The 13,205-nt window shown below is 38.5% G+C and overlaps 1 long non-coding RNA gene and 1 pseudogene across 2 annotated transcripts in view; both read left to right on the top strand.

The window, feature by feature from the left end:
* Positions 1–12,811, top strand: part of LOC118147971 (uncharacterized) — a 36,162-nt gene extending 23,351 nt beyond the window's left edge. For both annotated transcript variants that reach the window (XR_004734701.3, XR_013526914.1), the window contains exons 7-8: positions 520–617; positions 12,095–12,811. This is a non-coding gene — a long non-coding RNA (uncharacterized LOC118147971). The remainder of the gene's footprint in view (positions 1–519; positions 618–12,094) is intronic.
* On the top strand, positions 3,441–6,121 carry LOC128929736 (keratin, type II cytoskeletal 8 pseudogene; annotated as a pseudogene).
* Positions 12,812–13,205: the final 394 nt, after the last annotated feature.

The raw sequence follows: 13,205 nt of genomic DNA, 5'->3' as shown, positions 1-13,205 counted from the left end.
CTCCTATTATAATAATTACCACTCAGTAAGAACCAACTGTGTGCTAGGCACTGTGTAAAATTCTATACAAATACCACTGTGCATATTCAAAAGAACAAGAGATAAATAATAGATATCTCTATTACTCTGAGAAAATTTGAGCATAGAAATTTGCCCAAATAAAAGGTGCAATCAGGACTTAAACCCAGTAAGTGACTCCAAAGCCTATATTTCTAAGCACTGATCTAGATGACTTCTACTCTCCCAAGAAAGGAAGCATTACTAGTTTCACAAATCATTCCACCAATGAGCTCGGTGTCTTGTACTTTACAAATATTCAGATAAATTCCACCTCCCTCATTCCTACTTATCAGGCAATAGAGGAAACATATAAAAATATTCAGCCACATTTGTCAAACATGATCTGTTTTTCATGAACACAGTAGAGATTCAGTAGATTTCCACTGATGCTAGCTGAGAAAAACATCAATTCTGCTGCAAACTCACCTTGCACTAAATGTCATTCATTTGTACTTGTAGGTGATTTAATAGACTTTCCGGGGACTGAATTGTTCATCCTATAAAAGGCCAACATTAAGAAATGTGAGAAAGTGCTAGAAAGTTTAGACTTCTAAAAAGTAAGTTGAATCTCTTTATGTCTGTGTGAAGTAGATGATTTAATTAATACAGCAGGAATATTGGGAGCTTAAGTAAGACCTAGGATCCTCAGTAGCATGAATTCTTGAGTCAGAAAGAGAGATTCAGTGCCTCAATGCTGAGATATCAGTCAAAGCTCTGTCTTCCACTTTTCTGGGATATAAAGTGTTTTGTTCTCTTTTCTCTATGCAACAATGCAGCAGCAGATCCAAAATAACTATCTCTCTAGTGTAGAGACCCATCAGCAATGCTAACTCCACTCATGACCTAACTGCTTGATATTTGGTCAAAATTCCCTCTTTCTCATGGAATGCAGCTTAGATTTTTCTCCTGTGCATCTGCTAAAAGCCAAAGTAACCATCTTAACAACTGTCATATAAAGAAGACATTTTATTTTCCTCAAACAAAATAATACTTACAATAGAAACAACAATCATAACAAAATAAAGCAGCCAAAACCCAACAAGGACAAAACTATGACTCAGCCATGCTGGGTCTTGATTAGGATTGCCTTAAGCAAGTGTGGGTATCTCACCTTACATCATCCTCTTTTTCCTAGTAGTTGCTATGTTGTTGAGTCTATTATTCAACTATCGAAAAGCAAAAAAGAGATGTTATGATACCATTTCTGATTATACAAATATATCGTGCTCACATTGTTCCTAACAGTTTATTCAGATTATCAGTGACTTTAGAATTTAGAAGCTATCATTCAAAATGACCTGAATGGACATCTTCGGATTAGGGCCTAGAAGACCATGATTTCTACCCTAAGAAGGATACATTGGATAAGCTATAGAAGGCTGAGGGTGCAAGGAAACCTAAAAAGCTAAATTCCAGAAAGTGGTAAGACCTTCTAACAGGAAAAAAGTTACTTCAACCCTGGTAAGAATTGGGGCAGGAAGAAAAATCTAGCAAAATGCAAACAAACTACCCCAACTTTTAATAAATTTTTTAATATCTGTATACAAGCATCATGAGAGATTATAATCCTAAAAAGCCTCAAACACGGAGACACTTGGCACCCATTCTCCAGTTCCTTCCCAGAGGCTTTTTCTGGGTGCTTGAGGGTGTTATTCCGATGAATGAAGGCAGGGCAGGAGAGCTGGGAGAAAGTCGTCTGAGTGATCTCAGGCTTTCAACAAGTTGGCTCTCCAACCTTCAGTGGTGCTTAAAGGGTGAATGTGGGGCAGAAGGACCCAAAGAAATTCCATAAGGTTTATGCTTTAATCAAACATAAACGTTTCTTTTTATTTTCCAACTCTATTTTATACATATATATGTGTGTGTATATATATATACATGTATGTATGTATATATATACACACATATATATGTGTGTGTATATACATGTATGTATATATATGCACATATATATACATATATGTGTACATATATATACATGTATGTATGTATATATGTGCACATATATATACATATATGTGTGTGTATATATACATGTATGTATGTATATATATGCACATATATATGTATAAAATAGAGTTGGAAAATACATGTATATATATGTATGTGTGTGTGTATATATATATATATATATATATATATAGAGAGAGAGAGAGAGAGAGAGAGAGAGAGTCTATCTTGGCATCTTTATGTAGGATCTGTACCTCACAACCCTGACAACATTCTTACCTGAGTTTAGGCTATATTTCTACATATATATATATGGCTAAGGTGAAAATTATATATATATAATATATATATATTATATGTATTATCATATACAACTTAAAAAGTTCCAGCTGAGCAAGCCACATGTAGAAGAATGAAACTGGATCCTCATCTCTCACCTTATACAAAAATCAACTCAAGATGCATAAAAGACTTAAATCTAAGACCAGAAACCATAAAAATTCTAGAAGATAACATTGGAAAAACTCTTCTAGACAATGACTTAGGCAAAGAATTCGTGATTAAGACTGCAAATGCAACAAAAACAAAAATAAATAGATGGGACCTAATTAAACTAAAAAGCTTCCGCACAGCAAAAGAAATAATCAGCAGAGTAAACAGACAACCCCAGAGTGGGAGAAAATATTCACAAACTATGCATCTGACAAAAGACTAATATTCAGGATCCACAGGTAACTCAAACAAATCAGCAAGAAAAGGACAGATAATTCTATCAAAAAGTGGGCAAAGAAATGAATAGGAAATTTTCAAAATAAGATATGTAAACAGCTAACAAACATATGAAAAAATGTTCAACACCACTAATGATAGGGAAATGCAAATTAACATCATGAGATAAAAACCTTACTCCTGTAAGAATGGCCATAATTAAAAAGTGAAAAAACGATAGATGCTGGTGTGGATTTGTTGAAAAGGGAAGACTTTTACACTGCTGGTGGGAATGTGAACTAGTACAGCCACTGTGGAAAACAGCATGGAGATTCCTTAACGAACTAAAAGTAGAACTACCATGCAATTCACAATCCCACTCCTGTCATTATATGAAAAAGACACATGCACACACAGGTTTATAGCGCACAATTCACAATTGCAAAATGTGAAACCAACCTAAGTGCCCATTGGCCAAGAAAATGTTATATACACCATGTATATAAGAAATGTATATACACCATGAAATACTACTCGGCCATAAAAAGAAATAAAATAATGTCTTCTTCAGCAACTTGGATGGAGCTGGAGGTCATTATTCTAAGTGAAGTGACTCGGGAATAAAAAACTAAATAAATGTTCTAAGTCAGAGGTAAGCTATAAGGTTGCAAAGGCTGAAGAATGAAACAATGGACTTCTAGGACTTAAGGGGGAAGGGTGGGAGGTGGGTGAGGGATAAAAGGCTACACATTGAACCAGGAAGCAGCTTCTCTGCTCCTTTTGGAATCTCCGCCTGGTTCAGCCCACCTGCCTCCACTCCTGCCTCCACCATGTCCATCAGGGCGACCCAGAAGTCCTAGAAGGTGTCCATCTCTGGCTGCCGGGGCTTCAGCAGCTGCTCCTACATCAGCTCCTTGAGGTTCTCCTGAGTGGGTAGCAGCAGCTTCTGGGGTGGCCTGGGTGGAGGCTGTGATGGGGCCAGAGGCATGGGAGGCATCACTGCCATCATGGTCAACCAGAGCCTTCTGAGCCCCCTTAAGCTGCAGGTGGACCCCAACATCCAGGCCATGTGCACCCAGGAGAAGGAGCAGATCAAGACTGTCACAACAAGTTTGCCTCCTTCATCGACAAGGTGCGGTTCCTAGAGCAGCAGAACAAGATACTGGAGACCAAGTGGAGCCTCCTGCAGCTGCAGAAGACAACTTGAAGCAACATGGACAACATGTTCCAGAGCTACATCAACAACCTTAGGTGGCAGCTGGAGACTCTGGGCCAGGAGAAGCTGAAGCTGGAGGCGGAGTTTGGCAACATGCAGGGTCTGGTGGAGGACTTCAAGAACAAGGACAAGGATGAGATCAATAAGCGTACAGAGATGGAGAATGAATTTGTTCTCATCAAGAAGGATGTGGATGAAGCTGACATGAACAAGGCGGAGCTGGAGTCTCTCCTGGAAGGGCTGACTGATGAGATCCACTTCCTCAGGCAGCTGTATGAAGAGGAGATCCAGGAGCTGCAGTCCCCGATCTCCAACAAGTCTGTGGTGCTGTCCATGGACAACAGCCGCTCCTGGACATGGACAGCATCATCGCTGAGATCCAGGCGCAGTATGAGGAGATCGCCAACCGCAGCCGGGCTGAGGCTGACACCATGTACCAGATCAAGTGTGAGGAGCTGCAGATGCAGGCTGGGAAGCACGGGGATGACCTGTGGTGACTGAGATCTCTGAGAGGAACTAGAACATCAGCTGGCTCCAGGCTCAGATTGAGGGCCTCAAAGGCCAGAGGGCTTCCCTGGAGGCTGCCATCGCGGATGCCAAGCAGCACAGGGAGCTGGCATTAAGAATGCCAACACCAAGCTGTCCAATCTGGAGGCCGCCCTGCAGCGGGCCAAGCAGGACATGGCCTGGTAGCTGCGTTGAGTACCAGGAGCTGATGAACACCGACCTAGCTCTGCACACCGAGAGCGCCACCTACAGGAAGCTGCTGGAGGGCGAGGAGAGCCGTCTGGAGTCTGGGATGCAGAACATGAGTATCCATACGAGGACCACCAGTGCCTATGCAGGTGTGGGGGCCTCACAAGCCCCGGCCTAAGCTATAGCCTGGACTCCAGCTTTGGCTCTGGTGTGGGCTCCAGCTCTTTCAGCCGCACCAGCTCTACCAGGGCCGTGGTTGTGAAGAAGATAGAGACCCGCAATGAGAAGCTTGTGTCCGAGTCCTCTGACATTCTGCTCAAGTGAAGAGCCATGCCTGCCCCTCCTGCGGCTGCTCCAGAGCCGGTGAGTGAACACAGGGAATGGGAGACCTATCTGTGACTCAGCCCTAGCCCTCAGCCCACCCACGGGGAAGTCCACTGCCTGGGGCACCCCCCTTGTACCTGCCTCCAGCTACAAAACATTTTTCCCCCAAATAAAACCTCAGCTAGCTCTGCCAAAAACAAACAAACAAACTACATATTGGATACAGTGTACACTGCTTGGGTGATGAGTGCAATAAAGTCTCAGAAATAACCACTAAAGAATTCATCCATGTAACCAAAGACCACCTATGCCCTAAAAACTATTGGGAAAAAAAATCCCAGTGGTTAAGGATGATGTTTTACAGACATGTAAATGTTATGGGAAATTAATTTAAACAATTCTAAACAAAACCCAAACTCCAGAGAGGCATTGAATCAGCTCTAGTCCTAGTCCTATCTAAACTCCAGCGAAGTGGACCAGGGTTAGGCACTGGATGTAGAGGCAGTCAATACATATACAGGCTACTCAGTAACACAGGCTGGCCCCCAAAATGGAGCTGGACTAACTGGATTTTTGCTCTAGATATTTTGAAATTTAGAACTCATAAGAAATGAGATAATTGGCAACAGGAACAATTAAATCTATTTAATTGTTTAAATCTATTTAATACTTAAAGTATTATTACTTAATGGCAGTAATACTTAATAACTTGGCAGTCCCAAGTTATGACGAAGCAGAGTACATAAGGAAGAAGAAGTCATAGTCTGAAGAGAAAACATTCAGGGAAGAGGAAAGGAATAGGCAAGTCAAGAGTGAGAAAAGAGAATTAAATTAGTGAAAGCAAAAGAAGACCATGTGTGTGGTCCATGAGAGAGAAAGAAAGGCCAAAAAAGAAATAAGGTCTGAGATGCTACTAAGTGTCTCATCAGATCTAGCTTGTCTCCAACAGTTCATGTTTTTGAATACTGGTAGTGACTAAGGGCACTGGGTTTTATATCTGTAGTTCTATAATCTCAGTTCCTTTACCTGCTAGCCTTGTAATCTTGAACTAGTCGTTTAATTTGCTAAAATTGCCATTTTCCTCACCTGTATAATGAGATAACAAATGTACTAGCTTCACTGGACTATCAGGAGGGTAAACTAATCTATGTAAGGTTCTTGGCATCATGACTGGCACATGGAACGTAGTCGATAAATGGTAGCTATTTTTATTCATACCATTATTTTTATTATTTATTTAAATATATGTTAAAATTTTCATTCATGATGTTAAATGAAAACAAAACTTCTGCATCATGGAAATAAAATAAAGCATCTTATCCATGGAGATTACATGTAATCTTTCCTATTGCATTTATTACCTTCACAAAAATCCTTATGACAGCTTCCTATTCACTTTATTTGAATTGTCTTACTTAAGACTATTTCTCATATCTAAAAATGCATAGCCAAAGCTAGCAGCGTGGTATAGTAGAGAATATAAAGAATTCAGAGACATGCCTTGGAATCTAAAATGTCTTCTTTTGACATACATGCAGCCAATAAGCATATTTTTAAAAACTCAACATCACTGAAATGGAAATCAAAATCACAGTGAGATACTGTCTTACAAAAGACAAAATGGCTATTTCTAAAAAGTCAAAAAATAAGAGATGCAGGTGAGGTTACAGGCAAAAAGGAATGCTTATACACTGTTGGCAGGAGTGTAAATTATTTCCCCTTGTGGAAAATATTGTGGTGATTCCTCAAAGACTTAAAAACAGAAATACCATTTGACCCAGTAATCCCATTACTGGGATCCCATTGATGGGTATCTAGATTGATTTCATGTCTTTGCTATTGTGAATAGTGTGGCCATGAACATACGCATGCATATGTCTTTGATAGAATGATTTATATTTCTTTGGGTGTACACCCAGTAATGGCATTACTAGTTCAAGATTACAAGGCTTGCAATGGGATTACTGGGTGTACACCCAAAGGAATATAAATCATTCTATCAAAGATATATGCATGTGTATGTTCATGGCCACACTATTCACAATAGCAAAGACATGAAATCAATATAGATACCCATCAATGGTGGACTGAATAAAGAAAATGTGATAAAGATAGCCATGGAATACTATGCAGCCATACAAAAGAATAAGATAGTGTCTTTTGTGGGGATATGGATGAAGCTGGAGGCTTTTTTCTTTAGCAAACTAATGCAGGAACAGAAAGGCAAATACAGCATGATCTCACTTATAAGTGGGAGCTAAATGCTGAGAGCACATGGACACATAGGGAGTGGGAACAACACACACTAGGGCCTACTGGAGGGTGGTGGAAGGAGGGAGATGATCAGGAAAAAGAACTAATGGGTGCTAGGCTTAATACCTGGGTGACAAAATAATCTATACAACAAACCCAAATAACATGAGGTTACCTATATAATAAACATGCATATGTATCCCCTGAACTTAAAATAAAAGTTAAATGAATTAATTAAATATCTTCTTTTGAAACATTTCTCAAACTTTCCATGCCCCAATTTGCTTACCTGGGAAATGAGCAAAGTATATGAAAAATAACACGGAGTATGGAAGTCTTTTTTGAGATCATCAGAAGAAAAATACTAAATGGAGTCATCAAGGCATTATATTTATTTGTTCATAACACTATCAGCATTATTTCTATCATCCTTGATTAAAAATTCTAAAGCATATATATTTAAGAAAATATGTATACCATAATGGTGGAGCTGAGAATTTAAAAATATTACCTTTACTAATAACCTCAGTTAAGAAGTCAGACACCCAGGCATTGACCCATCAGCAGAACATATTCCAAGTTAGGTATTTTAGACAAAGAAAGCTGATGCTCCATGTGCTCAAAATTTATTTTCCTCTTGTTCTTATTTTTGATGAGCTGATCAAAATAAAAGGTTATGCCTCTTCTATTTTTCAGTCATTGAAAAATTGTGACTCAGAGATCTTAAGATTCAAAGAGAACTGTGCATATGGTGATCTTTCAGCCTCCTATTCTGTTTCATTAATTTATGTCTGAAAAAAATTACTGAGAAATCAACAGTAAAGTCTAGATGAGTTCCAACAGCAGTCAGAATTGTGAAAAATAATGGGCTGGGCTGTTACTGATTTATAAGCATGCATCAACAAAGCTCAGTAAATACGCATGTCAGTCATGAAGTTCACTAGACAGAAGAGCCTCTGAGACTTAAAGGGAGCAGCCGATGCCCACATACTCAATAGACTACAAGGCATCATTTCCCAGTGGAGATAAACATCAGACTTGGGATCAGAAGAACTTGGTTTCATTTTTGGTGTACCCTTTCTCTTCCTGGTTATATACAAGTCACATCATCCACTGAACCTTCACCTTTTCGTATAGGGTGAAGATCGGGATAATACCTTCCTTGTTGTGAGCTTCAAAATCAAAATGAGAATGTAAACATATCTGAAAAACGGTAATTATGTAATGAGTATACATCACATGAATTAGGCTGTAAATGAATTGGAAAATACTATTAAAAAGAAATATTTGAGAGAACTGAGTAATTTCCCTAAAAGATTTCAAAAATACAGCTAAAACATCTATATTTCAGTCATGGTATCAATTACCTATTGGGATCTATACAAATTCCCTAACTACTGTGCCTCTATTTCCCATATGAACAACAGGCTTTGTTCATATCCTCTCTCTCTCTCTCTCTGTGTCTCTCACCAAATTAGTGCTAAATTTCATTTAAAATTCCAATATTCAGTCAACAAATATTTCTCTATCTTCTACTACATAGTTATCTTTTACTACGTGCCCAGCACTGTTTTAGTCACAAAGGGTGAAGACCCAATATCTGTTCCTCTTAGAGTTTACATTGTAGTGTATTTGAACAAATAATTTGAAGACTACATGATAAGTGGTGACTAGGGAGGTACATGAGTTGTGTGCTATTGCACAAAGAACCCTCACCCTACTACTTATATTACCACAAGAATCCCAGAAACCTAAATATTTCAGTGCTTTGGTTTTTCCAGGTAAGAGTTAAAACCATCATCAGAGCGTGTCGGTCTCCTTGAGCTCAGTTGTCCGCGGTGAATGAGAGTCAGAAGTGACATCTGTCACCACAGATGACACTGGCTGTCAGAAACAATTGCATCTTTAAGAAAGGATGAAGAAAATTCTCTTGCATGCTCCCAAGTGAGTGTGCCAGGTGTAATTTTTATGCAAGAGGGGACTTTTCAAATCAGCAGCTAAAGCAGAGCTCAGAACAGCCTGGAAAGCAGCAGACCCATCGTCAGGTGGCTGGCAAGCCTCTTTTTTGGAAGAATGCATATTCTTCCCCAGTGAGGAAATGCACCTTATTTGTATCCAGTAGTGCATAGATCTTTAAAAAAATGTATCTATAAAATTCTGTTGTTTTTGCCTGCCTACAATTTAACAACCCCATCTTACGTAAAAGTACTCTAATTGGTTCTAGGAAATAATTTTCCCCATACTAGCATGACATGATTTTGCAAGGAATGAGGCACAGTCCTGGCTTCTAAAACACCCTATCCTCCTTACTCCAGTGACTGGTTGAGAAATAGGGATTTAATGGAGACCAAGACAATTATCAGTTAGCCCTAGTGATGTACCTTGAAAAACTAAAAAATAAGGCATTCCAATTCTGAACTTAAGACTGAATCTAAGACTGAAGTCATTTGGAACCATCCTGATGACCCATTAGGACAATCATTTAAGAATGGAGCTAACAAAGAACAAAAGGAAGCCAAGAGATAAAGGCAGTTTGCTGGATCCTGATGAAAAAATTTTCAGCTTGGAGCTAGCTCACGATGCTTAAAGCTGAACCAATCTTTTTTTTTTTTTTTCTTCAATTGAGTTTGAATTGGATTTTCTGTTACATGCATTTGTGAAAATTTTGATAGATACATATGGCACATATCTATTCATGGCGAGGGCAAGTGCTTTGGCTTACTGGATAGCTTGAATTGTTTTATTCATCTTCTTTCTGTATCAATCCCCATTTATGAGACAGCAGAATTAATACCCAGAGTGGTACAATTCCACAGCCCAGATATGTAACCATTCTGTTACATTTGCCTTCCCATCAACTAACTTCATTAGTCATCCCATTCAAGGACATTTGAAATTTAAAAGTTGACATTTAGTTAGGAATTAAACATCCCAATGCATTCTTTAACAGCATTTATCAGATTATTGGAATGTCTTCATTTTCTCTCTTCTTATTGTTTATTGCTAAATTGAAATATATTTCAGCAATCTTAAGAGAAACATTATAAAATTGTTCTCCAAATTGTACTACAGCCAGAACTTCTCTTCTCTCCTTGTACTTCAGGCCAAGGCTAGATTTTTTGCCAAAAAGGCTAGATTTTTGGCAAACGGTTTAAGGATCATATTAGTAAATGTCCATTCACTTCTACTTTAATGTGAATGCATTTTCATAGAAGCGAGTAGTGCTAAAATACCTAGGGGGTTGTAGAAGTCTCCGGCTCTATTTGGGCCTGGCTGGAGTCCTATATTTCTATGCCACAGTCAAGAAATTGATCAGTGAGAGCTTTCTGACTGCCCATCATGACTGTAGCATGACAAATGGTTTGAACACATAGACTTTGAGATTAGAAAGTCCTGAGCTCAAATACCTGTTCAGAAAAGTAATAATAACAGAACCTGGACAAGTTACTTAACTCTCCAAAGCCTCAATATCCTCATCAGTAAAATAGATATAATCATAGTGGCTATTACATAGGATGTTGGAAAGATTAAATGAGAAAATATAGGTAAAGAGCTTATGAACAAAGGAAGGACTCAATGAAACTGTAACCAACATTAAGATATACAAGGGCCTGCCATCGTAGAATAGCAGCAGTATGTCACTCTCATAAAACATGCGATCTATGCTTACGGCCTTTAAGTAGTCTCACTTTACCACAGTCACACATTTCAGCACATTTGATTATTTTGAAAAGTTAAGAATGCTCTAAGCCCTGAGTTCAATGGCCCATTTGCTGTGAATCTGAGACTAGAACCTTATTCTCTGAACTTGGAGTTCACCATCTTTCTCTGCACTGTAGCGGCTCCTCAATAGGACTCCTTTCCAGTCAGAGAAAGTGCAGGCTCCTCCAATGTTTGGAGATTCTTCTTATGTAAAATATAAGAAATGCCAATGTATAATTTTAAGTATTCATGTGCATATGAATATGTATAATTTTTACATTAACAATTCACAGTATACTCCAGGCTATGTGGTTCAGTGCTGGGACACTACCACAAAATTGAAAGATGAGCCTCCCTTTTGATCTTGACACGGTATGCCTGTGACTGTTGGATAACCTTAGTCACACATAATCTCAAATGACTAAGTCTCTGACCCCTGATGAATGTGAACTCCAGGTAGAGTGACTTTTCCCCAATTTTACTTCCCTTACCACCCCATGCTAGTTCCATATCACCAGAAACAGAACTTCTGTGTAAAGGAAAAGTATTGTAGAATCACAAATCAACTGTTTATTAACCAAATATGCAGAACCCTATATTTTTCTCTTTTCTTCCTTTAAAAACTGTTTTGTCATGTAACATTTAAAATAGAGCAAAAGGTATAAAATAAAATACAAAGAAAACTGTACACTTATCCTTTGGCATAAGAAATAAAACATCACTAATATACTTGAAGTTTCCTTTCATTACATTTTCTTCAAGTGGGTCTACCTGAGTTGTGGAGAAACAGAAGACATATTATGCTGGGTATTTCATTCATTCCCTCATAATTATATAATCCACAGAGAAAACATCTCAATATGAAGAGAAATAAAGGTTTTGTCTAATACTGCTGGGCTGCAAGGCTTCCTGGCTCTGCAAATCACACTCATCTTCTCCAGATCTCCGTCTTTTCCCTGGGGCTGAGTAAACACCCCCAGATACCTTCCACCCCCACTCTAGAGAATGCAGCCTGAAACACTGCAGTATGAGGTATTGATTTGATGGCAATCATCTCTCAAGCTGAGACAGAGCCTAGCGGGACTGCCTGAAAATGGCAAATCATCAAATAATAGGACTGGAACTAGAGTTTAGGTGCCGTCTAGATCCAAGCTTCTATCTATAAATCCCTTATGTTTCTTTCAGGTTTTTCAGAAATCCCAGCGTGTCAGCTACTTCAACAAAAACAACTTCCGCCTGGGAGATTAACCTGAAAAAGCATATCTTCAGGCTGGATTTGTCATGATCCCCATCTCTGGCTATCAGGAATCACTATAAGTCATTAGATATTGAAGTTGTCTGACAAGTTCTTAGTCACACTCTTAAGCTTTTGTCTCAGCTGGAAGAGGAGAAATGAGTACAAACCTAGGGTTCAGGGTTAGTGCTTAAATCAGTGTAATCATAGTATTTTTCTGAGATACCATTCTGTGGTTTCTAGGTCCTGGTGGGTGGACAACCTCATTTACTGAGAACACTTTGCTCAGTGCTATCTGACATACCAAAAGAAATGGAGAACTTTGTTAATCTTTTTTAAATTTCTAGCCACAGAATTTTAAGCCTCTTCAGTTGGCCTTGGAAATTGTACAATAACATTTGTGAAATAACTTTATGGACTCAATGTGTCTATGAAAATGCAAGGGATTTTTATTGTTATCAAAGGCCATTTTTGCTGACCTCTGTGTAACAAAATCATCTCTGATCATTCAAACATCTTGTGGCCAATAAAAAGTAGGCCAATAAAAAGGTCAGATTTGTGAGCCCTGGGGAAGCCAATGAAGCAAAAATTTGTCTCCTGGGATGTAAGTTTCTAAAAAGGCCACCTCAAGTACAGTTATTAAGTGTGCCTGTGCCTTACTGAAAGTATCTGAGGGCAGTATATTGCAAAAAGGAATAGTAAACTCCTTTTGTGATTATTTGCCTATGAATTAATTTCTTTTTAGTAAACAACTGGTTCTTTGTAAAGATGCTTAAGACTACATACTTCATTCATATCTGGTGCCTTCAGTTTGACACTTATTTAACACCTACTACATGATGCTAGGCACTATAGGTGATGCAGCTATGAAGCACACATTTCTCAAAGACAAAGAAACAAGTTACACTCTAATAGTTACATCCTCAAACAAGAATACAAATGCCTGTAATTCAAAAAGGGATATCCCAAATGTGATTAGGGGTTCAAAAGATGAAGACATAGATTATGCAGTTGATGTCTTCAGGGGAAAATTTCAAAAAGCTTAATGAAGGATATTTATGT

Source organism: Callithrix jacchus, chromosome 15 (genome assembly GCF_049354715.1).
Source record: "Callithrix jacchus isolate 240 chromosome 15, calJac240_pri, whole genome shotgun sequence".
Classification (NCBI taxonomy): domain Eukaryota; kingdom Metazoa; phylum Chordata; class Mammalia; order Primates; family Cebidae; genus Callithrix; species Callithrix jacchus.
The sequence above is the reverse complement of the archived record's forward strand: the minus strand, read 5'-3'. Positions and strand labels throughout refer to the sequence as shown.